The sequence below is a fragment of the Leopardus geoffroyi genome, chromosome C3 (assembly GCF_018350155.1).
Source record: "Leopardus geoffroyi isolate Oge1 chromosome C3, O.geoffroyi_Oge1_pat1.0, whole genome shotgun sequence".
NCBI classification, from domain to species: Eukaryota; Metazoa; Chordata; class Mammalia; order Carnivora; family Felidae; genus Leopardus; species Leopardus geoffroyi.
The window spans coordinates 9346338-9373493 of NC_059338.1; the positions used below are offsets into that span (position 1 = coordinate 9346338).

The following is a 27156-nucleotide window of genomic DNA, read 5'->3' on the forward strand; positions in this document are numbered from 1 at the left end:
ATTACGTCATATGATCCTATTATCCCCCACCCCCACCCCCATTCTTGAGAACCGAGGTTCTTGGTCACAAAGAAAGGTGACACAAATATAAAAGACAAAGTTAAAACGCTGTGATGCTGAGTTTGAAATAGAGAAATATCAGGGCACCTGAGTGGCTCAGTCGGTTAAGCTTCTGACTCTGGATTTCAGCTCAGGTCATGATCTCGCAGTTCGGTTTGTAAGTTCGAGCCCTGCATCGGGCTCTGCGGTGATAGTGCAGAGCCTGCTTGGGATTCTGTCTCTCCCTCTCTCTCTGCCTCTCCCCTGCTGGTGCGCTCTCTCTGTCTCTAAATAAATAAACCTTAAAAAAAAGAAATAGAGAAGTGTCAGTATTAACTTGTGAGCTATTTTATCTAAAATATTCCCTTGCTCTGTCCACTGAAAAGTCCACAATAAAAATGGTCAACTCAGTATCAGTGAACATTCCTAGTGCCAATATTGTGGTCCTGAAATATATTTACCACTAAAACAAAACAAAACAAAAAAAAACATGGCTTTGAAAAGAGCAATCCAAACAGTTTAAAGCTAAGTTCTCTCTTCCTGTATTGTGGAGAAGTCTGTTTTGCTTGCTGTTTCCACGAAAGGCCATTTATCTCTCAACACCTCAAGTGGAACAGTTACAGGGACACGACCTCTTAGTTGTTTCCCTGAATCATTTGTGGTTTTGAAGAAAAGTGTTCACCTGGGTCCGAGGTGCCAAAAAGGGGGCCAAGAGGGCCTTAGAAACCCATGCCTTATACATCCTCAGACAGACAGTGCACCTAGGAACCGATGAACCATTCTGTACTTTAACCGACTAGGTTCAGTCATCATCTGGCATGCCTCCTGGGGGCCAAGTGGACCCAGGGGTCAGAGGGACCTGTATTGTGGATCTTTGACAAGAAATACAATTGCTGAGAAGTCTGTTTTGCTTGCTGTTGCTATGAGCATTGTGAGACCTTTCCTGGATGTAACCCACCGTGTAGTAGAATGGGTTATAAATCTCCCTAAATGAATGTAGTCTGATATGTAATGAAATGAGTAACTATAGTAATTGTACACAAACTAACTGGCGTCCTTCGCTTCTGTAATCTTGCTTGCTTACTTTAGAATTTACCAATCAGGACCCTCACTCACCTATGCTGTTTGTCCCTGTCTATAAAAACCCCATACCAACTCTGATCGAGGCCTCTTAGCGTCACCGGCAACGAGTGCGCAGAGGTCCAGATTCGAACCTGTAATAAACGACCCTTGCCGCTTGGCTTTGACTCACGACTCTGGTGGTCTTTTGTGGGAGGTTTTAGAACATCGGGCATTACAGCTTCTGGAAAAAATGGCTGATTCCAGGTCTGAGGCAGGAAAGATAAAGATGAGTCTGGAACACCTCATAGAAAATGAGGAAGTTACAGGGTGCCTGGGGGGCTCAGTCGGTTGGGTGTCCAACTTCAGCTCTAGCTACGATCCCTCGGTTCCTGAGTTCAGGCCCCACATCAGGCTCTGTGCTGATGGCTCAGAGCCTTGAGCCTGCTTTGGATTCTGGGTCTCTTTCTTTCTCTCTCTCAAAAATAAACATTTAAAAAGTTTAAAAAGTAAAAAAGAAAATGAGGAAGTTATAGGGGCACCTGGGTGGCTCAGTCTGTTGAGCATCCCACTTCCGCTCAGGTCAAAATGTCATGTTCATGGGTTTGAGACCCGCATCAGGCTCTGTGCTGACAGCTCAGAACCTGGAGCCTGCTTCGGATTCTGTGTCTCCCTCTCTCTCTGCCCCTCCCCTGCTCGCGCTCTGTCTCTCTGTCTCTCCAAAAAATAAAAAACTTTTAAAAAGTTAAAAAAAAGAAGAAAAGAAGGAAGCTATGAATGCCCATTAGAGTGGTATAAACAGGATTCAGGAGCCACTCATTGGTAAAGAAGGAATAATTGGTGCATCAAGAAAAAAATAATTGCAATCAACTGAAATGCATCAGATATGTTTAGATCCATGGGTTTAAATTACTTTTTAAAAAACCCTATGTGATGGGGCGCCTGGGTGGCTCCATAGGTTAAGCAAGCATCTGACTCTTGATTTCAGCTCAGGTCGTGATCTCACGGTTTGTGAGATCGAGCCTTGTGCCTGGCTCTGCGGTGACAGCACAGAGCCTGTTCAGGATTCTCTCTCTCTCCTCTCTCTCTCTCTCTACCCCTCCTCTGCTCACTCTCTCTCTCAAAATAAATGGATAAACTTTAAAAATAAATAAATAAAAATTCCCTTATTTGATCATCTTTGATGGATGATAAGGGAGCAACATATTATTGAGAAATGGTTAATAAAGGGAAAGAACCGGATGTTTGTTCTGCCTTTCCTATGTGAACTGAATTATTAGGTAACCAAATAGTAGAAGGAAGTTCTTTTAATAGATGTATTTGAACTAATAAGTGAAGGAGTGATTAGATTAGAATAACCTTTTGTGACTCCTGACGTACACTGAGCAACGGTGGTAGTTAACCTCACACACACACACACACACCCCTACACACGTACACATGCACAGACCTACACATGTACACCCGTGCACACACATGCACACACTTCACACATGCACACAAACAGTAAACATTTTATGTGCTGGCTGATGGAAGAACACTATAGCATCTACAAAGTGCTCTAACCAAAAAGATAATAATAATAAAACCTGAACCCGATCAAAACTCTGAATCTAACTACCAATTTGCAGGAAAGACAGATGACAAGAGAGCATGCTAAAGTGTACCATGGGATGGAAGGAGCAAAATCTAGACTATAAGAATCTCTATCAGTCAAGCAATCCAGTTTATTCAATAAATAAAATGCAAGGTGGGAGAAAAAGGTGGGGGAAAAGTTATAGATTAAAAGAGATGTAAAAGACATCATTTTTTTAAACTGAAACAACTAAACTCTAGTGTTCAGGGATGCACACATGGGTCATAAAACTTTTTCTAAAAAAGCAAAGTTGTAGTGTCCATAAAACTCAGGATGAAACAAATTTTTATAAAGCACTGGAAGAGTCTGCATTTTTTGTAATATTTCTAAGACTGAGTCCCTTTATTTATTTTTTATTAAAAAATTTTTTTAATGTTTATTTATTTTGGAGAGAGAGAGACAGAGCGTGAGAAGAGGAGGGGCAGAGAGAGAGGGAGACACAGAATCCGAAGCAGGCTCCAGGCTCCGAGCTGTCAGCACAGAGCCTGACACGGGGCTCGAACCCACAAACCATGAGATCATGACCTGAGCCAAAGTCAGATGCTCAACCTACTGAGCCACCCAGGTGCCCTAAGACTGAGTCCCTTGAATGCAAACAAACAAACAAAATGGAAGAGATCTTGACAAGATCAAATTTAAATATTAGGGACATGACTTAGTGATATTTTTCAAACTTTTATTGACAGTGACCTAACAGAAAATATATCTCTTATATCATGAATCAGTATACATGTACCTGTCCCAGCTCAGGATTTTCCAAACTTTTCAGAATGGACCATGAAGTCAGTTTAGGGGGCTGTGACCAGCTTTTAAAAATATCAAACAGGAGGGGCACCTGGGTGGCTCAGTCACTTGAGCATCTGACTCTTGATTTTGACTCAGTCATGATTCCAAGGTCATGGGATCGAGCTCTGTGTCAGGATCATGCTGAATGTAGAGCCTGCTTAAGATTCTCTCTCTCTCTACCTGCCCCTCTCTCCCACTCATGCTCTCTCTCTAAAATAAAAAAAGTAAAAAAAATAAATAAATAAATAAATAAAAATATCAAATAGGAAAGAATAGAACAGAAAATTTAGTCCATCCGACATAATAAATGAAGTATGATTTTATGAAAATTTATTTCATATCTATCTGTGTATGAACATGTATATTGAGATGCAATGTAAAATCTATTTCTTCTCATGAGAAAGTGGTCCAAAAAGACTGGATGTATAACCCCAGCTGTTTCCACAGATTGGGTTTCATTAGTCTCGATCGAGTATACGATTGCTACGTTGAGATCAGCAGACACTCAAGCCCCGACGGCCTTCAGAGCGGTGTGGACGAACCTGCAATGCTGCAGACCACATGTCTTGGGAAACAGCCAATCAGACCCTTCCCATCCTGTCTACATTGGTGTGGAAAATTTAGTTATGACACCAACTTTAGGACCCGTCGCTGGGTGAGAAGAGCTTCCGGTTTCAAAGGCCAATCCCAGGGACTTGCCACATCTATGTAAAAACAGCACAAGTTTCTGCAATCTGGTTTGGTTTTCACCCCGGGACGTGCATGTGCCTGCAGGTACTGGTCTCCCTGATAATCTTGCAACGTGTCCAGACCCTGAATCGATTCACTCAGCTCCTCCTTTATGCAACCCTGCCTCCCCTTTTGAGGTCCCCTACCTGGCACTTTCAAAGGGGTTTTTGGTAATTTGTGGCTGTATTTTTAAGTAAATTTACACTTATGGGTAAGCAATAGAAGCTTCCAGTTCAAAACCTTCACAGGTAGAAAGCCTCTCCTTGCACCCCTGCCTTCCAGCCACCAGGTCCTCCCAGAGGCAATAGATGTCACTAGTCTTTTCACCACACACCAACCACTCCCACATCTTGATGCTGGCCCAGAAAAGAGGTTCCTGAAAACTGGTTTTGCAACCCGTGGGCTTTCAACACCTGAGGGATGAGAAAGTGGGGAGAGAGAGCTGGCAGGGTGCCTTGAGTCCCATGCCTACACTCTCAAGGCATCGTTCCAGAACATTTACTACCTGTGTTGTCATTACCTATTTATGAGGCTCTCTTCCCTCCTGAACGGTAAGTCTCTTGGGGAACCGCATGGGGTCCCCTTGGCCCTATGACAGCATCACCTTCTTCTGATCCGTCCATATCTCTGGGAGTGGCTCACCATGGCCTTCAGAGCCCGCATGCTGGCCCCTACAAAGGAGGTGTGCCCTGGGAGCTCCCCTTGAAAACCCTGCCTGGTGCCCCTCCTACTTCTAACTTAGGACCCCGTACCGCTAAGCTGCAGCTTAGTATAATCGGTCAATAATTCGCCCATCAGTCTGTTTTCTCACAGCCGATCCACCTCCCTCCCTCTCACAGGTGTTCCCACAAGACTGATGGATGGTCCAGTGTCACCAGGGTCACCTGGGGTGCTGCTCCAGCAGCTCACACCTCACACACCTGGGCATGATGCTAAGTGAGCAGAGCAGACACCTCCTGGGATGAGATCACTTCCCAGGCTATGGGCACTGGAAGGGTCTAGGCATGCTCAAAATGGATCTTATTAAGGCCAACCACAGAGCCTTGGGGACAAAGGTTAGGAGAATATCTCTGGCCCAGAGCCTGAGTAAGTGGCTGCTGTGAAAAGAGGGTCACTGATGAAGTCAGGGCACCAGCAATGAGGGAGAGAGAGAAGTCAGAGCAGGTCAGGCCCCAGCGCCGTGGAGCACTCAGCAGGGTAGGGGAGAGGCACAGAGGACTTGCAGATGGACCATGGCTGAACTTCCACGAATGCCCTAGGACCATCAAGGATAAGCCCTGCGAAAGAATGTCATGGAAAGCCGGGATTCCGAAGAGGGGCATGTAACAAAGGGCACAAGGCATCCCAGCAAAGAGGGTTGGAGCACACAGCACACAGGCTTCTTCATGGAAGAAGGAGGAAGGTTATTTAACTGTACTGTGTGGAGAGGGCCTGGGTTCAGGGTGATGAAGGTCAACTGTCATACCATACAGTCAAGAAGCAATGTCCAGGGGCACCTGGGTGGCTCAGTCGGTTAAGCATCTGACTCTTGATTTCAGCTCAGGTCATGAATGACCTCACGGTTTGTGAGATCGAGCCCCCACACTGGCCTCAGCACTGAGCGTGGAGCCTGCTTATGATTCTCTCGGGGCACCTGGGTGGCTCAGTCAGTTAGACCTTCAGCTCTTGATTTCAGCTCAGGTCATGGTCTCATGGTTCATGGGATAGAGCCCACATTGGGGTTCCACTAGTGCATAGTCTGCTTGGGATTCTCTCTCTCCCTCTCTCTCTGCCTCTCCCCTGCTCACACTCTCTGTCCCTAAATAAATAAATAAATAAATAAACAAATATTGGAAGAAAAAAAAAAGATTCTCTTCCTTGCCCTCTGCCCCTTTCCCTCTCTTAAAAAATATAAAAAATAATAATAATTAAAATTGATGTATCAAGGAGCAGCACACATATAATACACAGAGGTAAGGAGGCAACCATCAGAAAACTCAAATATAAAAAGAGTCCAAGAGTGGCTGCTCCAAGACAGGCCAGAAGGATCAGGTGGCCCCAGGACTGTGGCTTGCCTGTACTACCTCATTTATTTAACAACTGTGCCTGAACTACGGTCATGAACATTTTACACATAAGAGAAGGATGGCTGCCATGCCTGTGAGAGAGCTAACCATCCAAAATAGTAAAATTAAAGCATATTGGGTTATTTAAAGGCCTTGTTCTTTCCAGAAAACAGAGCCACTTCTCCAAGGTGGAAGGCAACCAGATTCACGACATCAGTTCCCATTTCTGTGAAGCAGGTCACTGCTCACCTCCTTCCCGCAGCCACGGGAAACCAGATGCCTGCAGCTTGGTTGCACTGTTAACCACTTAAATTAAGAATAATTAATCAGCGAGTCACTAGGTACACAACTTCTTTCAAATGAAATCAGACTTTGCCCCAAGATACTGGGCCAATTATGTATTATTTGCCTAACGTGCAGTTTTATGTGTGCACAGAGCATTCCTTCCCAATCAAGAATCTACAAGAACATTACACCTTTGTACGCCTGGCACCTACAACCCACTACCCTTTGCCAGTGACCACACATTCACCTTCCTTCCACACAGCCCTGCTCGGATGCACTCCACTGCCTGTATGCTTTGTGCCTGAGTTTAGCTTTGACTCTTTGGTTGAGGAAAAAGAATGCTTCTGCTTAGTAAAACTCAGGCAGTGAGCAAAATGTAAAACTGTTTTAATGCTGGGGGGAAAAGAAACAGACATCCGTGAAACAAAATAGAGAATCCAAAAATAGACCCAAATACATATGGCATTTTAGTTTCTGGTAAAGGTGACATTTTAAACAAGGAGGGGGGAAAGCACGGATCCGCTGACAAATTGTTAGCAAGGAAAAGCTGGATTCCTGCCGGATCCTTCCCTTTCTGGCGCCTCAAAGATTTAAATCCAAATTATCAAAGATGTAGCATGTGTCAAGGAGCTGAACATAAAATAAACCACAAAATTTCAAAAAGAAAGCACGAGTGCACGTTCGAAAAGGTCTTCCTAAGAAGGATATAAAAACAGAGAGGCCATAAGGTAAACAATCGGTTAAATTTAAATACACAATTTTTTTTATGGACTCAAAGTAGCCCGAACAAAGTCCAAAGACCAGTGTTAAACAAGAAAAGCCAGCTACAACAATATTTGGCAGCAAAGGGCTTATGTCCTCAACTGATAAAAAGTATGTATGAGCTGGTAAGACAAAAATGACAAAACGGTATGAAAATGGGCAAAAGATAAGAACTGGCAGTTTTTAAAGAAAAGGAGTTTCAGCCATGAAATCCAAATGAATAGATATTAAAACTTACTAATAACTAGACAGGTGCAAATCAACACAAAACGAAATAGCTGTAAAATTGGCAGACACTTAATATTTAAGGACAGCCAATGTTGTTGAAGATGTGGGGGAACTAGGCTCTCGTGTCCTATTGTGGGAACATAAAGTGAGGGATATAAACATGGGGAGGAATATTTGACCATAGCTATCAATATTTACAGCACCTTGACTTAGCATTTCCACCAAGAAAGAGATATACTCTAGGCATATTTACAAAAGCTTGCCAGGAGAGTCTATGAGGTTGGGTTCCTTATACTGTTTGTAATAGCAAAAAAAAAGGAGAAGGAGAGGAAGCGCAGGAGAAGGAGGAGGAAGAAGAAGAAGAGGAGGAGAAGAAGAAGAAAAGAAAATTTTTAAGGGGGAGAAAAGGAGAGAGAGAGACTAGACTGTCCATCAGCAAGAAACTTGTAAGAATAATTAAATGTCTGACGATGCCAAATGTTGGCAAGGTTGTTGAGCAAATGGGAAGTGTCCTCTTCTTGGGGGTGTGGGGAGAATGGGTGCTAATGTTTAGAAACAGTCTGGTACTACCTAGTGAAGTTGATGCACCCCTGACCCAGAAATTCAAGTCCTAGAGATATATCTTTAAAAATTGGTACACATGAGCATCAAAATACTTCAATAAACATGTTCATAAAAGCATTTTCCACAATAGGCCCAAAAGCGGAAACAATCCAAATGTCCACCATCATGAGAATTGTTTTTTTTTTAAGTGGGATTAAGTTACACAATGGAATTCTACTATAGAATAATGAAAATGAATACATTCAGCTACCTGCCACAACATGCGTCAATCTCATAAATATAACATTGAGCAAAAGAAGCAAGAAACAACAAAACTCATGAAGTATGGTTCCATCCAACTAAAGCTCATAAACAGAAAATAAACCACCTTCTATGGAAATGCATCCGTAACGGTAAATTTTTTTTAAACGCAAGAAAATTATTATCACAATAATCAAGATAGAGTGACTTCTACTAGGTAAGGATAAGGCTGTAATTGAGTAGAAGTCTACCGGGGGCGTTTGGGTGGTAGCAATGTTCTATTTTTTGACCTGAGCAGGATCTAAGTCGTGTGTGTGTGTGTGTGTGTGTGTGTGTGTACACCATATAGCACAATAAAATAAGGATAAAAGAAATTCTAAATGTATTATTGGAACATCCTTATGATGAATACAATGGCGTCATCAAAGAAGAGACGAAGATAGCTCTTGAAGTGCTCGCACAGAAGATCTCTAAGATGCACTAAGTGAAAGAAGCAAGGTGCCAAAGCATGCATGGCAGAAAGAAAGTCCTGTAAAAAAAACTGAAAGAATGGCACAGAGATAAGCAACAGATAACGGATATGCACATATACACACACACACACACACACACACACACACACACGTTTATGTATAAATAAACAGGTATGATATAGTGATATCATATATCACTACATATATCATATATCACTATCATATATCATATATAGTGATACAAAGATAGATAACAGATTGATAAATGTATAGATAACTGGTTGATTCATAAAAGCACTGATATATGATAGACGCATAAATAGAAAGATAGATAGATACTTTGATACCCAGATACCCACATGGATACCTAGGGAGATAAATGCATAGAGAAAGACCCATACATAGATAGATGATAGATAGACAGAAAGACGAGTACATCGATACAAGGATAACATAGAATGATAAAAACATAAAACATACAAAGGTAATAAATAACAGATATATTAACTCACAGATACGTAAATGCAGTGATAGATAAGTGGATAGACCCACAGATAACAGTTAGGATTCGTGTGTGCAGGTTTTGTTTGTTGGGACTGGGGAGGGAATTAGAAGACAATTAACAGGGGTCACCATCATACAACATTGCAATATACATCCATAAAATATGACATGACATTACTTGGGAGTATATGCCATTTTGATAAATTGTTTAATATATCATTTAAAAATATATTTTCTTCTATATTCATAGGATAAAAAAGATGGCAATAGTGTACCACAAATGTTAAAATAATAATGCCTGGTAACAGAATTGGGGACAATCTTACTCCATTGTGCCCCTCATTTAGGTTTCCCAAAACAGCAACAATATTTTTTATTTTAAAATATGCCTGTATCGAATTAAAATATAAATAAAACAGACATACTTGACTTAAAAAAAATAATAAAAGGACACAGGTGGTCATTACTCCCTTTTCATTCACAACTTTTCACTTGGGTCTTTAAACAGGGAGGGGTAGGGGTGCCTGGGTGGCGCAGTCGGTTAAGCGTCCGACTTCAGCCAGGTCACGATCTCGCGGTCCGTGAGTTCGAGCCCCACGTCGGGCTCTGGGCTGATGGCTCAGAGCCTGGAGCCTGCTTCCGATTCTCTCTCCCTCTCTCTCTGCCCCTCCCCCGTTCATGCTCTGTCTCTCTCTGTCCCAAAAATAAATAAAAGTTGAAAAAAAAATAAAATAAAATAAAATAAAATAAAATAAACAGGGAGGGGTGACTACAGCTAGGGTCCTAACTAGCTTTTTATCTGAAAAGCTGTGTGAAGTGGGTGGCCTGGTCTTTCTATTCCCCTGCATGGCTGTCTTTTGCTCCAGGGCCAGGGAATTTGACAGCAGAGAACGAGTCAGAGAGGGGGCAGGCCCACAGCCTGTCTCTGGGCAGGGCTGAGACTCCACTCACTCACAGATCAGAAGCCAAATCGAATAGCTCAGCAAACCACAACAGCATTGCTCAAATATTCATTCATTCACTTACTAGCTAAATATCTATTGGACACCTACCAAACGCTGAGATGGCCCTAGACCCTGGGAACATACAGATCAAGTGTCTTCCTGTTGGGCTATTACATCATAATGGAGAAGAGACACAGTGAGTGGATACGTTATCATAAAAGGTTAGGGATTAAGAATTAAGCAAACACAGGAGACATTAACCAGAGATTTGCCTGTTTCAGGTAGACTGTTCAAGAAAGGCCTCTCTGAGATGGGGACTTGTGCACAGAGACTCAAAGAGAGGAAACAATGATGCAAAAATGGGGGGGGGGGGCGGGGAGCATGCTACGTGGTAAGGAAAACAAGCCTAAAGGCCCTGAGGTCAGAGCAGGCCCAGTGCATTTGAGGAAACGCCTGAAGTCCACCGTGGCTCAAAATAATAAGAGAAAATGAAATTAGGGAGGTCAGCAGGGGCCAAATCAAATAGGGTCTTTCTTGTGAGCTCTGCATTTTATTTTCTGTGTGCCATCGCAGTGACAGCCAAACTTTTATGTGACGCTTGCTGGGCTTTCCAGGGGTTTGAGCCAAACGCAGTCTCTCCTGAAGCACTTTGGGAGGTGTTTCAAAGACAACCACACACCACATCTCCCCTCTCCCCATCCCAACTGGATGTATCTCCCCCGTGGCTCCCTTGGCACAGGTTAGTACTTATGACGGCTTCCTCCCTCCATAGCCCCGGCTGAGCTCACTCTTCCCTCCATGTAGCAGTCCTGCTCTGCCATCACAGTCCTTATCTCATTCCACAAGAACCCCTGACGCTCCCTCTTATCAAACGTGCCAGGAGCACAGGCTGCCCTCTCCACTCAGCAGCCTCACTTCACCTCTGCACCAGGAACACAGCAAGGCAGCCTCAGCGCCACCGCATGTGGGCCAAACAGTGGTTCCCTGTGTTCACCAACTGCAAGAGACATCTCCCCGCTCCTCAAGTGGTCCCAAAGCAGCCCCTCTCCTTGGGCCAGTGTTCCTCAACCTCGACACCACTGACATTTGAGGCTGTGTACTTGGTGTTCCTTGTGGGGACTGTCCTGTGCCCTGCAGGATATTTAGCATCATCTCTGGCCTCTCTCCAATGGATACCTGTAGCCTCTCTCCAGTCAGGACAACTCCAAATGTCTCCAGACACGGCCATCGCCCCCTGTGTGTGGAAGCCACTCCCCTCCATTGAAGAACCACCTTCAGGGAAAAGCATGCTTCCCTGTGGGAAGAGGCGTGACTCACCTCGGACTCAAAGTCCAAGGCAAAAGCTCTTAGTCAATCTTGACTCCACCTTGACCTTTCCAGATTCTCTTATAGCCTAAATGGTGAAGGTTCCAAGTTTGCAAAACCAGTTTTCAGGACTCTTTTCCAAGGACTGCAAAGGCCCCCTGCCATCTTGCTGAGGAACATGGAGTATTTAAAACCAGAGTCTTGGAGCCTCAATCAAAATGGAGAGAGACAGAAATGGCACCGTTCTCATACGCTATTCTCGAACCATTTCATGAAAAATGAAGGCAGCATACCTACACATCACACTAGCATTTATTAGTACAGTGTCTGCATAGAATATCTCTGGGAGGATTCACAGGGGGCTTGAAAGATAGTTGGTTTTTTCCAAGGAAGGGATCGGACAAGGTGACTGGACAAACAAGGACAGGCGGCTTTTCACTTTCATAACTTGTGAATTCCAAACCATAGTATTATCAATAACACTACTTTTCAAAGGGAAAAAGAGCGAAGGATTCAAAACAATGGCAACTTTAGAACCTTAAAAGGAGAGGCAGAAGTGCTTAGGACAAAGCTCGTGTGGAGAGCCTGAATTCTAGAAGGCAAGATGGCCCAGCTGTTCTGTGGTCCCAGCATGTCCTGGGGTAAAAAAAAAAAAGGAAGTAAATGGAAGCAACTTGTGTTATTTTTATACAAATATTGCAAGTCCACGGAATTTTCCCTCTAAAGGACGGATTTCAAAGCTTGGCTTTTTCTACCAGAGGACTGCAAAATCAACGTATTCATTCATTCATTCTTTTTTTCTTCTTTCTTAATTTACTTATTTTGAGAGGGAGAGTACGTGAGTGGGGGGAGGGGCAGAGAGAGAGGGAGAATCCCACGCAGGGTCTGCAATGTGAGCCCAGACCCTGATGCAGGGCTCAATCTCACAGTCTGTTGAGATCATGACCCGAGCTGAAATCACGAGTCAGAGGCTTGACTGACTGAGTCACCCAGGCGCCCCCATTCTTTCTTTCAGGCACTGTTCTAGGTGCAGGGGAAACAGCTTTGACCAAGACAAAACCCCAGGTCTCATCTATTCTAATCCAGGGAGAAGTCAGAAAAAAATGCAAAAGAAGTGAGTAAACTATAGTGTGTTAGAGGGTAAGAAACACCCAAAAGGAAGAGGACATCATGGAGGGTATATAAGGAGTTTTAGGTGCAGAGGTAGGTACTAAGGTTTTAAACAGGGTGATCAGGGCGAGAGGCTTCAATAAGAAGATGAGTTTTGGGAGCATCTGGGTGGCTCAGTCGGTCAAGCGTCTGACTCTTGACTTCAACTCAGGTCATGATTTCACGGTGCATGGGATCAAACCCCACATCGGGCTTTGCGCTGACAGTGTGGAGCCTGCTTAGGATTGTCTCTCTCCCTCTCTCTCTGCCCCTCCCCTGCTCGGGCTTGCTCTCTCTCAAAATAAATAAATAAACATTAAAAAAAAATAGCTTAAAAAGAAAAAAGATGATGATGATGATGATGATGGTTTTTGAACAAAGTCCTGAAGCTGTTGAAGGAGGGAAACTTCCAGACTCTGCCCAGAAGGGCCCTGTGCCTGGGCTTGGGCTCTGCTGTCACAGTCGTGAAAATCTTAATGAAGTTCGAATAAGAAGCCCCACGTTTGCATTTTGTACTGGGCACTGCAGTGTATGTAGCTAGGCCTGCTTCCAGATAATCTGGGGAGTACCTATCCATGCAAAGAGAATGGCAAACACCATACCTGGAGTTTCAAGGAGTAAGGACGCTAGGTGACTGGAGATGGGAGTCAGGACAGCGACAGGCTGATGCACCACATAACACGAGACCATCCTGAGTGCTGGGCTCGCCCTCTGGGTGAGACAGAGAGCAATCTGTGGGCTTTGGGCAGGGGGTGACAAAACACGTGTTTTAAAAGGATTACTCTGGGGGTGCCCGGCTGGAGCCTGGTTGGAGCATGCGACTCTTGATCTCAGGGTTGTGAGTTCAAGCCCCAAGTGGGGTATAGAGATGACTTAAATAAAAACTCTGGGGGCACCTGGGTGGTTTAGTTGGTTACGCATCCGACTTCAGCTCAGGTCAAGATCTCACAGTTCAGGAGTTCAAGCCCTGCGTTGGGCTCTGTGCTGACAACACAGAGCCTGGAGCCTGCTTTAGATTGTGTCTCCCTCTCTCTCTCTGCCCCTCCCCTGCTCATGCTCTGTCTCTGTCTCTCTCGCTCTCAAAAGTAAACATTAAAAAAATAATTAATAAATAAATAAAACTTTAAAAAATAAAATAATATAAAAAATAAAAATAAGAAAATGATTACTCTGGACTTTTACTGAGACTAGGTAAGACAGATGGGCAGGAGTGGGATTAAGATGACCAGTTCAGAGGCTATTATTGCCCTAAATGACATTGGACATGGCTTGGACCAGAGTGCTCTTAGTGCAAAGGTAGTGAGAAGTAGTCAGATTCTGGGTGCATTTTGGAGGATTTGCTAGATTTTATACAGTGTGAGAGTTGAAAAGAAGAGTCAATGATGCTCTAAAGTTGGCCTGAACAACTGGAAGGATTTGGGAATGCACAAGACTGTGAGAGAAGCAAATTTTCCAGGGAATGTGAGGAATCCACTTAGAGATTTTTTTTTTAAGTTTCTTTATTTTTTGAGAGAAAAAGAGAGAGAGAGAGAGAGAGAGAGAGAGCGCGCATGAGGAGGGGAGGGGCAAGAAAAGAGGAAGAGAGAAGATCCCAAGCAGGCTCCCCACTGCCAGTGTAGAGCCCAATGCAGGACTCGAACTCACAGACCGTAAGATCATGACCTGAAATCAAGAGTCAGACACTTGATTCTGACTGAGCCACCCAGGCGCCCCTCACTTAGAGATGTTTTAACTTTAAGGTGACTATTCCATCTTTAAGAAGAGATGTCCAATAGCTCATCTGTGTCAGGAGTTCAGGGGAGAACCCAACTGACAATGTATATTTAGGATTCATAGGCTCAAATGGACGAGATTTAAAGTCATGGGAGTAGATGAGACACCATACAAGCGGGCAGACAGAAAAGCAGTTCGAGGGGTGAATTCTGAGGTGCTCCTGTAGTAGAGGAATGAACGTGAGGGGGAACCAGCAAAGGGAGCCCCTAAAGCATGCTCCATACAGAGAAATTACCATCCTAATAGAGCCTGACAGAGAAGAATACCTTTCAATATGTTGAAAAATAAATGGCATGCAGCCTTGCAGATGCTTCCCATCTTGACATCAATCCAGGCTTTGGTAACAACTCCCAGTTCAGACAAGCCATTAGCAGAAGGGCTGTGAACCCCAAGCCATGGAAATGACTGATTACTGGAGCACCTGGGTGGCGCAGTCGGTTAAGCGTCCGACTTCAGCCAGGTCACGATCTCGCGGTCCGTGAGTTCAAGCCCCGCGTCGGGCTCTGGGCGGATGGCTCAGAGCCTGGAGCCTGTTTCCGATTCTGTGTCTCCCTCTCTCTCTGCCCCTCCCCCGTTCATGCTGTGTCTCTCTCTGTCCCAAAAATAAATAAACGTTGAAAAAAAAAATTAAAAAAAAAAAAAAAAGGAAATGACTGATTACTAATATTGTTATGGTGGTGGTGGTTAATAATTTGAAAAGAAGAAAGAGAAAGAGTGTCTGGGTTTGCAGGTGCCCTGAGCCCGAGGCCATCCCCAAGGCACAGGATTTTGAATGCTAACACCGGAAAGTCCCAAGCAAACAGGGATGCGTTGGTCAACCCAACCTAGTGTCAGTCTGTCATTCAAATTCAGTCCTCCCAGCTACTTATCTTGTGTTTTCTCATCTGTAAAAATAGGAGTAATACAGGATTGTTATTAAGATAAAACAAGAATATTGTACATCAGAATGCCTGATAGTAGGTACTTGATAAATAGTAGTTATTATTTATAGTGGAAGAAAGACATCACTAGATTATGGCAAGCAAAGTATTTGGGGTGCACAATTATTTTTTAATTTTTTTAATGTGTATTCATTTTTGAGACAGAGATAGAGTGTGAGCAGGGGAGGGGCAGAGAGAGAGGGAGACACGGAATCCAAAGCAGGCTCCAAGCTCTGAGCTGTCAGCATAGAGCCCGACATGGGGTTCGAACTCACAAACCGTGAGATCATGACCTGAGCCGAAGTCAGACACGAGCCACCCAGGCACCCCTGGGTTCACAATTATGATGCTGACTTACGAAGGAACGCTAACACACGTTCATTATATTCCAGTTTAACACCATTATCGTTAAGAGGTAGAGAGGTCATGACGTGAAATAAAGAGAGGAAGCCCAACACAGTATTTGCTTCTGTCATAAACAGAATTTACACCATCATAATATTAGCACCAGTTATTGACTTTCGACTTGTAGAACTGAACAACAGATAAATTATGGGAGGGGCGCCTGGGTGGCTCAGTCGGTTGAGCGTCCAACTTCGGCTCAGGTCATGATCTCGTGGTTTGTGAGTTCGAGCCCCGCATCGGGCTCTGTGCTGACAGCTCGGAGCCTGGAGCCTGCTTCAGATTCTGTGTCTCCCTCTCTCTGCCCCTTCCCTGCTCACGCTCTCTCAAAAATGAATAAACGTTAATAAAAATCTGTTTTTTAAGTTGTAAAAAAAAAATTACGGGAAAACCAGAGTTTCAAAACAAGTTATAAAGAAGCCCAACACAATATTTGCTTTTGTCATAAACAGGATTTACACCATCATAATTTTAACACCAGTTATTGACTTTCGACTTGTAGAACTGAACTATAGATAAATTATGGGAAAACCGTAGTTTCAAAACAAAGTAAAAATGTTATTCATCTGGATTTTGTCCAATAAATCTATAGCTGTCAAAAGCAGGGGGATGGGGGCGCCTGGGTGGCTCAGTGGGTTGGGCGTCCAACTTCAGCTCAAGTCACAATCTCGCGGTCCATGAGTTCCAGCCCCGCGTCGGGCTCTGGGCTGATGGCTCAGAGCCTGGAGCCTGCTTCCGATTCTGTGTCTCCCTCTCTCTCTGCCCCTCCCCCGTTCATGCTCAAAAATAAATAAACGCTAAAAAAAAAAAAAGCGGGGGATGAAAATGGGGTAAAGACGGGCAGAAGGCAGTAGAGGCATCAAGGTTCACAATGGGAAATTAAACACTGTCTCTTGTTTGTGCACCAAGAGGTCGAGATTTCAATGTTTTGCTTAAAGACGCCCAATTACAGTGGAGGAACCGAGACGGGAGTTAGAGCCATTTTGGAAGGTGGGTAAGTGGTGAACACATTTTAAAGGTGATGGAGGTGAACTAACTCCTCTCCTACTAGGATGGCAAGGCGTAAAGTGGATACAGTTAAAAAATGGTGTAAGGTTCTTGTTGGGAAATATGGAGATACCACCACAGGGGAAAAAAAATAGAAAGGTTTAAAGTTGTATCTGGGGACCGGACGAGTTGAGGCAGGAGACAACCTCATAGGTGAATCAGCACTTTCATGATAATCCTTTCTCCATCCCTCTCTCCCCTCCCCCCATTTGACTTTAATAATGTGCATTGACTCTGTTTACGAAAGCTTAAAAGTAAAAAGAAAACAAAGACTGTAAAAATAACTGCCCATTCAAAATAATTTTTTTAAAGGATATTAAGTGCTTTTATGCATTCAGCTTTTCAGAAAACTGAGCTGTTTGGAGTGACTCATTCTTTGGATGTGTTAAAAAAAATTTTTTTTTCCCTACTCCACCCAGTCCCTCCTTCCTTCTGAAGCCAGACCGCTGTCTATACAGTCACTGAAAACTAGATTCTCACACTTTGATCGCACTTGAACTATTTAGAGAAGACTGACCAGTCAGCCCGTCACTGGGTACACCACTGTATTAATCTGCTCGAGCTGCCATAACAGAACATCACAGCCCGGTGGCTTAAACAACGGAAATTTCTTTTCCCACGAGGCTAAAGCAAGGTGTTGACCAGGCTGCAGACCCATCTGGAGCTTGGGGTCCTCTTCCAAGTTCATCCAGGTTGGGGCAGAATTCAGCTCCTTTCCATTGCAGGACCAAGCTCCCTGTTTTCTTGCTGGCTGCCAGCTGGGCATCACTCGGGGCTCCTGCAGCCCACCCTCAGGGGTCAGCCAGGTGGGCCCTCCATAAGCCATCTACCACAGGCTCGGCTGTTGGCTTTGGTCCAGGCTAACAGGAAAGCACCTCTAGAAAGAGAGCTTGCCTGATTTGATCTAATCCACAGATCCCACTCAAATTTTGTCAATCATCCTAATCATACCTACTATAGGTCTAGGATCTCATTCAGGATCACACCTAACACTTAGTTGTCATGTGTCTTTAGCCTCTAGTTCCTCAGTGTTTCCTTATCTTTTGTGGCCTTGACCATTTTTAATGAGAACAGGCCAGTTACTTTGTAGAAAATCCCTGTTAACAGATTGGATGTTTGTGTCCTCCCTAAATATGTATGTCGAAACCCTAACCCACATTGTGATGGTATTGGGAGATGGGGCTTTTGGGAGGTAATTAAGTTTAGATGAGGTCATGAGGGGGGGGACCTCATTATGGGATTAGTACCTTTGTAAGAAGAGGGGGAAATCCCTCTCTCCTCCTGTCTCTGTCTCGATCTCTTTCTCTCTGTCTCTATCTCTGTCTCTCTGTCACGTGAGGACAAAGTGACAAGATGGCCGTCTGCGAGTAAAGAAGTCTTCACTGTGATCTCGGCCTCCAGAACCGTGAAATAAGTGTCTGTTGCTTCAGCCACTCAGTCTACGGTATTTTGTTATGGCAGCCTAGCTGAGTAAGATAGTCCCACAGTTTGGATTTATCTGATATTGCCTTCTAATTACATGCAAACTATATATTCTTGGTAGAAATACCCCAAAAGTGATGCTATGTTCTTCTAACGGCAGCCTATCAGCAAATCCACACTGTCTATTTATCCCAATACTGGTGGTATTTTAACATTTATAAGATAGTGTCTGTCAGAATTCTCTATGGTAAAATTAACTGGGAAGTATTTGCCATTAATTAATAAACATTTAACGCGTCATCTGTGTGGAGACAACTTTGAAATTAGGCAAATATTCGGTCCCTCATCAAACATTCACCCACTGGATTTAGCACCCATTAATGAATCTGACCTGAATCAATTATTACTATAACGATTGCAAAATGCTTCTAGTTCTATCATTCCCTCTGCACTTATCAATTAGTATCATACTGTGCAGTTTTCCCTTCTTATTGATTGATTCAGTATGGACTCATGGGTTTCTACTTTATTGAGCGGATTATATTTGTTACTATTACTATTTGTTTGTTGCTCGAATTTTCCCAGACTTAGCCAGTGGAAGCTCCCTTAAGCTGATTCTTACGTCCTTATGACATACCCCATATTACTCTTTGAACAATTTTTACTTTCTGGCACAAATATATCTTTGAGGCTCAAACTTTACTTGTTTTTTCCATATCTGGAATCAACCATTTACCCAAAGATCCCTGGTTCCTTTTAGTGGAAAATGGTATTTAGAAACCAAGATCTGGGGGGCACCTGGGTGGCTCAGTCAGTTAAGTATCCCACTCTTGATTTCAGCTCAGGTCATGATCTCAAGGTTTGTGAGTTTGAGCCCCACATTCGGTTCTGCACTGACAGCGTGGAGCCTGCTTGGGATTCTCTCTCTCTCTCTCTCTCTCTCTCTCTCTCTCTCTCTCTGCCACTCCCCCATCCATAACCCCTCTCTCAAAATAAATAAATAAACATTAAAGAAAATAGAAACCAAGATCTGGGCACTGATTATGCTCATTGCTACTGGGATATTATTGCTTCTATACCCTCGCAGGAGACAGAACTAAAAATACGTGAACACACATACACATTGCCTATAAATGTGTGTTTATGTCAGTCTACCTACACATACTTACAACCATGGGTTCACAAACATTTCCAACTCCAAACCATCACCACAGGGGTTTCTCCAGCCTCTGCTTTTCCATGTTTTGTAATTTCCTTCTCAGATCATGAGAAACTGGATTCCACTGTTCTCAATCTTTATTTTTTTGGCCAATTCCCCAGTGGTAACCAATCTCCTGACCACTCGCACAGTCTCCTTTGGCCGTGGCCCTGGCAGCCCCAGCCACGTTGGCTAAGCCATTGGCCCTGGTCTCACCAAACACACCAACCACAAAGGTCGAATCCTCAACCCTAGCTGTCCTGACTGGCTAATTCTTTGGCATGGGCACCACCCATCTTGCCAGCCGATTCCCCATCCCCAATTCTACAGACCTTGTTGAGGGCACCAGAGATGACTTTTTTAAAAACCCAGAGAGTGCTGCCATGATTAAAATGGTTTATTGCTGGTGGGGCACCAGGATGGCTCAGTCAGTTAAGCGTCCAACTCTTGATTTCAGCTCAGGTCATGATCTCATGCTTTGTGGGTTCAAGCCCAGCAGAGGACTCTCTGCTCTCAACCCAGAGGTCACTTCGGATCCTCTGTCTCTCTCTCTCTCTCTCTGTCCCTCCCCCTCCTCTCTCTCAAAAATAAACGTTTAAAAAATTGATTATTACTAGAGAAGAAAAAGACCTCAGTGGAACAAAGAATCCAGAAATAGACCTAAACATGCATGCATTTTATTTCATACTAAAGGTGTCATTTCTGATTAGTGGATTTACAGGTAATCTAGTCAGTGGCATAAATAAAATAGTGTTGGGGAAATTGAAGAACTGTTAGAAAAAATATGAGGCTGGGCTTATAATTTATTGTTTATACCAACATTAATTACAGATGGAGCAAAGATTTTGAATAAAATATATCCACATAATTTGTGAATAAAGCGTGAATAATTTATATATTCGATCTTGGAGTGGAAAAGGCTTTTCCCAGAAGGAAAGCAAAGCCAAGGGGCTGTAAGGCAGAAGTCTGATAAATGTAACCACACAAAATTATACATTTATGAAATTTCTCTTCGATCAATCAATACGGCCTAAAATTCACTGGGGCTGACAAAATAATTTCAAGTAACAAGTGCAAAATAGAAGAATCAGCAAAAGATATGCCGGCAGCTTAAAGAAAATAAAAAGGTGGATGGGTAATCCTTCCCAGGCTTGCACCAAAGTAAGAAAAATGAGAACCAAGACAAAGCGATGCAGTGCTTCTCCCATGAGAACGGAAGGCAGGGCTGCTGATCGGAGCCACAGAGGCTGGGACACTCTCCACACCACTGCCCCACACCTCACCTGTCTGGTTGAGCATGTGCATTCTTGCCTGCTGTCGTGGACTCAAAGTGCAAATTCATGAATTCTTTCTGCAAGAAAATTTGGCAGTTGATTTCGATATTTAAAATGTACCGACCTGGGGCGCCCGGGTGGCTCAGTCTGTTAAGCGTCTGACTCTGGATTTCAGCTCAGGTCCTGATCTCTCGGTTCGTGGGTTCGAGCCCCACATCACTCTGTGCTGTCAGCACAGAGCCTGCTTGGGATTCTCTCTCTCTCTCTCTCTCTCCCTCTCTCTCTCTCTCTCTGCCTCTCCCCTGCTCGCACTCTCTCTCTCGCAAAATAAATATTTTTTTTAATTTTTTTAAATAAATAAAATGTACAGACCTATTAACCCAACCATCCCAACACTAAGAATTTACCCTAAGAATATACTGGCAAAAGTCGCCAGGTGTCTCTTCAGCTCTTCTAGGATGTTGACTGCAGCCATTTTCATAATAATGAGAGAGAAAGAAAATGGAACCAACTACACGAGGAGCTGGCTAAACAAAGTATAGGTACATCCATCCTCTGAAGTAAAATGCCACCTTTAAAGAGAATGAGCTAGTGCTCTAAGTGCTGATATGAAAAGGTTTATGAAGACTTTATATTGTTTTTTTTTTTAAAGCTAACTACTGTGAGTATAGGAGAAACCCCTTTGTATTAACAAAATTTTATATAAAGAGATCAACACAGGGGCACCTGGGAGGCTCAGTCAGTTAAGTGTCTGACTTCGGCTCAGGTCATGATCTCACGGTTTGTGGGTTTGAGCCCCACGTCAGGCTCTGCGCTGACAGTATGGAGCCTGCTTGGGATTCTCGCTCTCCCTTTCTCTCTGACTCTCCCTCCCTCCCTCCACTTCTCTCTCAAAATAAATTAATAAACTTAAAAAAGAGAGAGAGAAATACAGATTTGCAGCTACTCATAGACTTTTTTTTTTTTTTTCTAATTTATGGAGGCTACTTCAAGACCATCTGAAACAAACATAGGAGGAAGGCGATACCCGTATTCTGATCTTTCCCTCAGAGCTGGGTTCCTTCGGACTGAAAAGCTTTAATGTGGTGGCCTTTGAGGAAGGACAGTTTTGTCTCTTGCAGTTTGAGGTATAATCCAGAGATGCCTCCAATTCTGGACTTTTCCTACCCCATCTGGTCCTTCTCTGCTTGAAAATGAGTCAGCTCCTGCCTGGACACATCTCATAATTCAGGTCCACAGGGGAGCCTGGGTGGCTCAGTCGGTTAAGTATCTGACTTCGGCTCAGGCCATGATCTCACAGCTCATGAGTTCAAGCCCCACATGGGGCTCTGTGCTGACAGCCCAGAGCCTGGAGCCTGTTTCAGGATCTGCCTCCGTCTTTCTCTGCTCCTCCCCTGCTCACACTCTGTCTCTCTCCCTCTCAAAAATAAACATTTAAAAAAAGAATTCAGATCTACAACCCCTTATCCACAAATGTGAAACCCAAAAAGCTCTGAAAAATAAGTTTTACTGTAGCTCATTCCTGTAACTCCATGGCGGTGAAACTCGACCTAAATTGGTGTGGGTTATTTTTAATCTCTATTTATCCTTGCTCGTGTGAATAATCATGCATCTCACTGCAGAAATAAGAATATGCTTGATTATGGGGTGCTATCCCAGACTCTGCTGGGGAGTTTTGTGCTACACTCTATAGTATCTGCCCTCTTAACTTCCTAAATTTAGAAAAATTTTGAATTCTCAACAGCATCTGGCCCCAAAGGGTTTGGACCTGTACCTTGCTAAAAGCAGCAACGTGCTGCTAACTCACCCTAAAATTCTGGGTCTTTCCAACTTCCATTCCCATTATTATAGGCTCAAGAGGAATCTGTATCTGCCTTCCTGGCTCTCTCGGGCAGCGTTTTACCAACTCTATTTCCCCAGCATGACAAGGATCTGCCTCACTGGCTGGTGCCCAGATACCAAGTTGATGACACATTATTTTGGATCTTTATTATGGCAGCCCTCCACTCCTGGTTCTCATTTCTATGTATTTAGAATAGTCTAAACTGCTATCATCAATATGACACCAAATGAAACGGCTCAAGCAAAGTAAACCTTTACGTTAACGTGACGTTTGGGGAAAGCGATTCCCTGTCGGTGAGAAGCTCTCTTCTGCGTGGTCATGCAGGGACCCAGGCTGACAGCTCTGGCCCCCGAGGTTACTCTGGCCTCCACCTGCTCACCACCAGCTTGAGAGAACTCACCTAAAACATTCCTCGAGGGAGAACTGTCACCTAGAGATAGACACACCTAACTACAAGAGAATTTAAGGAATGTAGGGTAGCCCGAGAATCCTTACCAGCTACCATTAAAGAAGAGCCAAACATTCCTGAGCACGCTCATTCTAGCCACGAACAAGTCTGGCTAGATTGTTCTTTGGGATTTTTAGGGATATAAAATATGGCAGAAATGGAAGAGGGGGGACCAGTGATCATCTGTTAAGGGCAGGGCATGATTTTGGGGTAAATCTGGAGGACGGTGAAATGAGAGCCAGTGTGGTGCGTGAGGAATATGAACAGAAGAGGAAGCCATTAGATATATTACTTGCTGTTCCTCCTTTACCAACCTCTAAATGTTGAAAAACCCAATAGTAGGGACCTCTGATCTGTCCTGAACTTCATTCTATTCTCTCTACATGAGACTATAAAACCCATGCATAGATCTTTGATTTCCAAAAAATCAGACCGGACAGCTAAACTCTTCTAGCAACTCTTTATCTTCTGAATAAATATCTAATAAATAAATATCTGAATAAATATCTAAGAGGCATCTCAGGATAAAATGCAGTTAGAGAGACTGGCTAATTGTTCCTAAATCCTCATCTTATGCACCCAACTAAGAATTTCCTGGCTTCCCATGATGCTAGATGAAGGCATAGAGCCTAGCAGATCACAAGATAGAAAGGGCTTAGATTCATGAATAAATGCATAAAACATTACTCTCTGAATACCCACATTGAACTGCTTTGTGAACAAGAAAAATCTATTGTGTTCAGCCATTCCTATTTTAAAGCTATTTGTCCAGCAGCTGTTAGCCTACCCAGGCTACAGACGTCCAAAACTGAACCTGACTCTCCTACCCAAATTCCTGCCCCCACCCATCTCCTCTACCTACTGTGGTAATTCCTTGGTAAGTGATGCCTTTCTCCGTTCTATTGCTCAGAACAGAAGCCTTGACTTCTCTCCTTTCCTTACCCACACATTGAGTCCACAAGCAAGGGCTCTTGGTTCTCTCTGTATTATTTCAGTTTGACTACAATAACAAACCCAAGCTCGCAGTGATTCACAATAAACATTTATGGCTCACACACGTCTGTGACTGAGCTGGGCTTCGCTAACTTTGGTTGAGTTCAGCCCAGTTTGGCTCCAGCCCGCAACGCAGGTTTGGGTCTGCAAGCCATGCTTCTCATTCTGAGACTCAGAGGGAAGAAACAAGGGATTCCTGGAACACGCTCTGTTTTCATGGTGGGAGGGGCAGCAGCACAAAAGAGAGGAGAGCAATTTCCCATGCCTCATTGAAATTGCAGTCACCATCTGTAATTATACTGGTTTTATTGACAGTTTCCCCTATTAGGATGTAAGTTCTATTAGTGCCTGGCCTCTACTAGGCACTTACAGGTTTGTTAAATTCAGGTTAAATGAGAGCATTCTGGGAAAGTAGTTTGCGTCTAGGCTGTTAAGGATCTTGAAATGCCCTGTTTGAGAGTCTGCACTTTCATTCTACAGGCACTGGTCAGTCATCAAAGGTTACTGTAATTGTCCAGATCAGAGGATACTTAAGGCCCAAACTGAGGCAGAGGGACTAGTAAGAAGACGGTTTGGGGTGCCTGCATCAAGAATCAGTAGTAGTAACAACATTTATTAAGCGCCTACAGTACTCCCAGACTCTGTGCTATCTTCCTAACAAGCCAAGCAAAATAGGTGTTACTACACCAGTTTTGTATCTATCTACAAGGGCAAAGCGAATTTCGGAGAACTTGTATAATTTCCCCCAGAATCACATAGCCATTAAATAAATGGCTATTCTGGGATTCTAGCCAATCCCCAAGTGCAAGAAATGAAGCCACGTTTCTAGTTAAGGTCATTATTTAGATGATGTCCTTTGCTGAAATGCATAAAGGTTTGACCGCAGCTTTGGAGACCCTGTGAGAAGCCCGTAGCGCAGTTAAGTGGTTCTTCATGAAAACAGAAACGGCCGCTGGCTAACTTGCCGAATAGGATAGTTCTTAGAAGGCTGTGGGGGCTCACAGAGTCAGTGACGGCCTGCAGATACAGGCTTCATAAAAAGGTCAGGAACCCAGGGGACTTCCAGAGAGCTGGGCCACAGGAATGAGTCATTCATGCATTCTTCTGACACTCCTCTCCCCTCCCTTTTTGTTCTGTTTTGCTACAGTCCCCACTCCTGTTTGTAATCTTTGGTTCCACTGGTTTTGTTTTCAACAAAGTCTAGTTAAGCCAGCTCTACCTCCTCCCCCTACCAAAGCCTCACCTGTCATGAGATTTTTTTTTTTAATATTTTAAAATGCTTATTTATTTTTTGAGAGAGAGAACAAGAGGAATGGCAGAGAGACAGAGGGAGCAGAGGATCCAAAGCAGTCTCTGCACTGACAGCAGAAAGCCTGATGTGGGGCTTGAACCCATGAACCCTGAGATCAGGACCTGAGTTGGATGCTTAACCCACTGAGCCACCCAGGCACCCCTATAATGAGATTTTTCAAAAGAAGGTCCTCAGCAGTGAAGTACTTGTCTGTGGTCAGAGATAAGTGAGAAAGGAAGGGGCCAGAATGAATGCTTCTGGTTCTTCACTCCTTTTACCACCTCAGGCTGCCTCTGCTTATAGAACAATCAACAGTAACTTACTGAGTTCCAGCTGCTGTAACAAAAATACCATAGGCTGGATGGCTCACATAGAAAACTTATTTTTCTAAGTTTTCCAGGCGGAGAAGGTCAAGATTAAGGTGCCAACAGATTGAGTGTCTGATGAAAGCCTGCTTCCTGGTTCACAGACTTCACTCTCTCATATGTGAGGACTGCTCTGTCCTCACATATAGCAGAAGGGCCAAGGGAGCTGTCTAGGGTCTTCTATGAAGGCACTAATCCCATTCACCAGGACCCCACCCTCATGGCCTAATCACCTCCCAAAGGTTCTATTTCCAAACACTCACTCTAGGGACTAGGTTTCAATACAGAAATTGGGAAAAACACAGTCTATACCAGCAACGGGGGAAATTTTCCCTTACTAACCCACCGCTGCTTTCCGACTTTCTTCTTTTCAAAGTTCAACCAAAACAAGCCCTTTACACCCAACATGCCAGAAACTTTTAAAACATAAGGCCTTCTTGTACCTAAGACGTTGAAAGCATGAGAATGGAAATCGCTGAAACACCAATGAAGATTTTAGGAGCCCTCAAAAGACTTCGAGCTCTAAGGACATGACAGCACAATAAAAAAGAAAAACAAAGAAAAAAAAAAAAAAAAACCTAGATTCCAGCCTTTCCATACCTTGGCTTGGAATCCTTCAGCTCCCAAGCACACTCTCCTAAAGGGGAGACGCAGAAGTGGTGGCCATTGGTGATATGTGGGGCATCTAGAGGAAAGGGGAGAGGGACGCACTTAAAACACGCGAGAACTGGAGACCCTGGTGCCTCGTGGGGTTGGCTCTTCCGGCTGAGTTCACAGCACTCAGAAGCAAGTTCTACCCCCTAGGGCCGACCTCGCCTGCAGGCCTGTCGGGGTCTCACCGCCTCGAGCCCGCTCCAAGGCTGCGCACGAGAGCGTAACAGGGGCTCGTGCACACTCCCGAAGGGCTGTGGGTCCCCGAGGCGGTGCAATGTCGCTCCCAGAGGCGGACCTGCGAGGCGGGCCCAGGCGAGCCGGCTGGCGGGAGCCGCGGGCGAGGGCGGATGCGGCCGCCACGCGGGCTGGGCTCCGTTCCGCTCTCCGCAAAGTTGACTACAGCAATACTTATGAGCGAGGGAAACGTACAGGCCCCGACATCCCTAAATCCTCTCACTCGGCGAGTGTAGCAACTGAGCGCCTGCCGCGTCCCAGAACTGTGGCCGGACACCGCCAACCCACCTCGGGACCCCGGCGCGGGGGCGCTACCACTTGCCGCGTACTCGCCGCACAGGCCGCGCACGCGCCTAGAAGCAAGCTACGGTGGCTCTGCTGGGGACGAATTATTCACGTGCTACTGTTCTGCAACCCTAATCCGAAGAGTGTACACTGGCTGGGACAGTTTGGGAACGCGGCCACGGAGCCATTTGCGGAAGGGGACTAATAAACGGCTTGGGGAGTAGGTGGGGCAAATGCGTGGACAGGCGTGAGGAGACAG

The 27156-nt window shown here is 44.3% G+C and overlaps 1 long non-coding RNA gene across 1 annotated transcript; it reads right to left on the reverse strand.

The window, feature by feature from the left end:
• Positions 1 to 292: 292 nt before the first annotated feature.
• Positions 293 to 27131, reverse strand: LOC123586356. Its single transcript, XR_006706766.1, has 4 exons — positions 26901 to 27131; positions 26325 to 26409; positions 13351 to 13487; positions 293 to 340 (listed from the first exon to the last, which is right to left on the reverse strand). It is a non-coding gene; the product is annotated as an uncharacterized LOC123586356 (long non-coding RNA).
• Between the last annotated feature and the right edge of the window lie 25 nt (positions 27132 to 27156).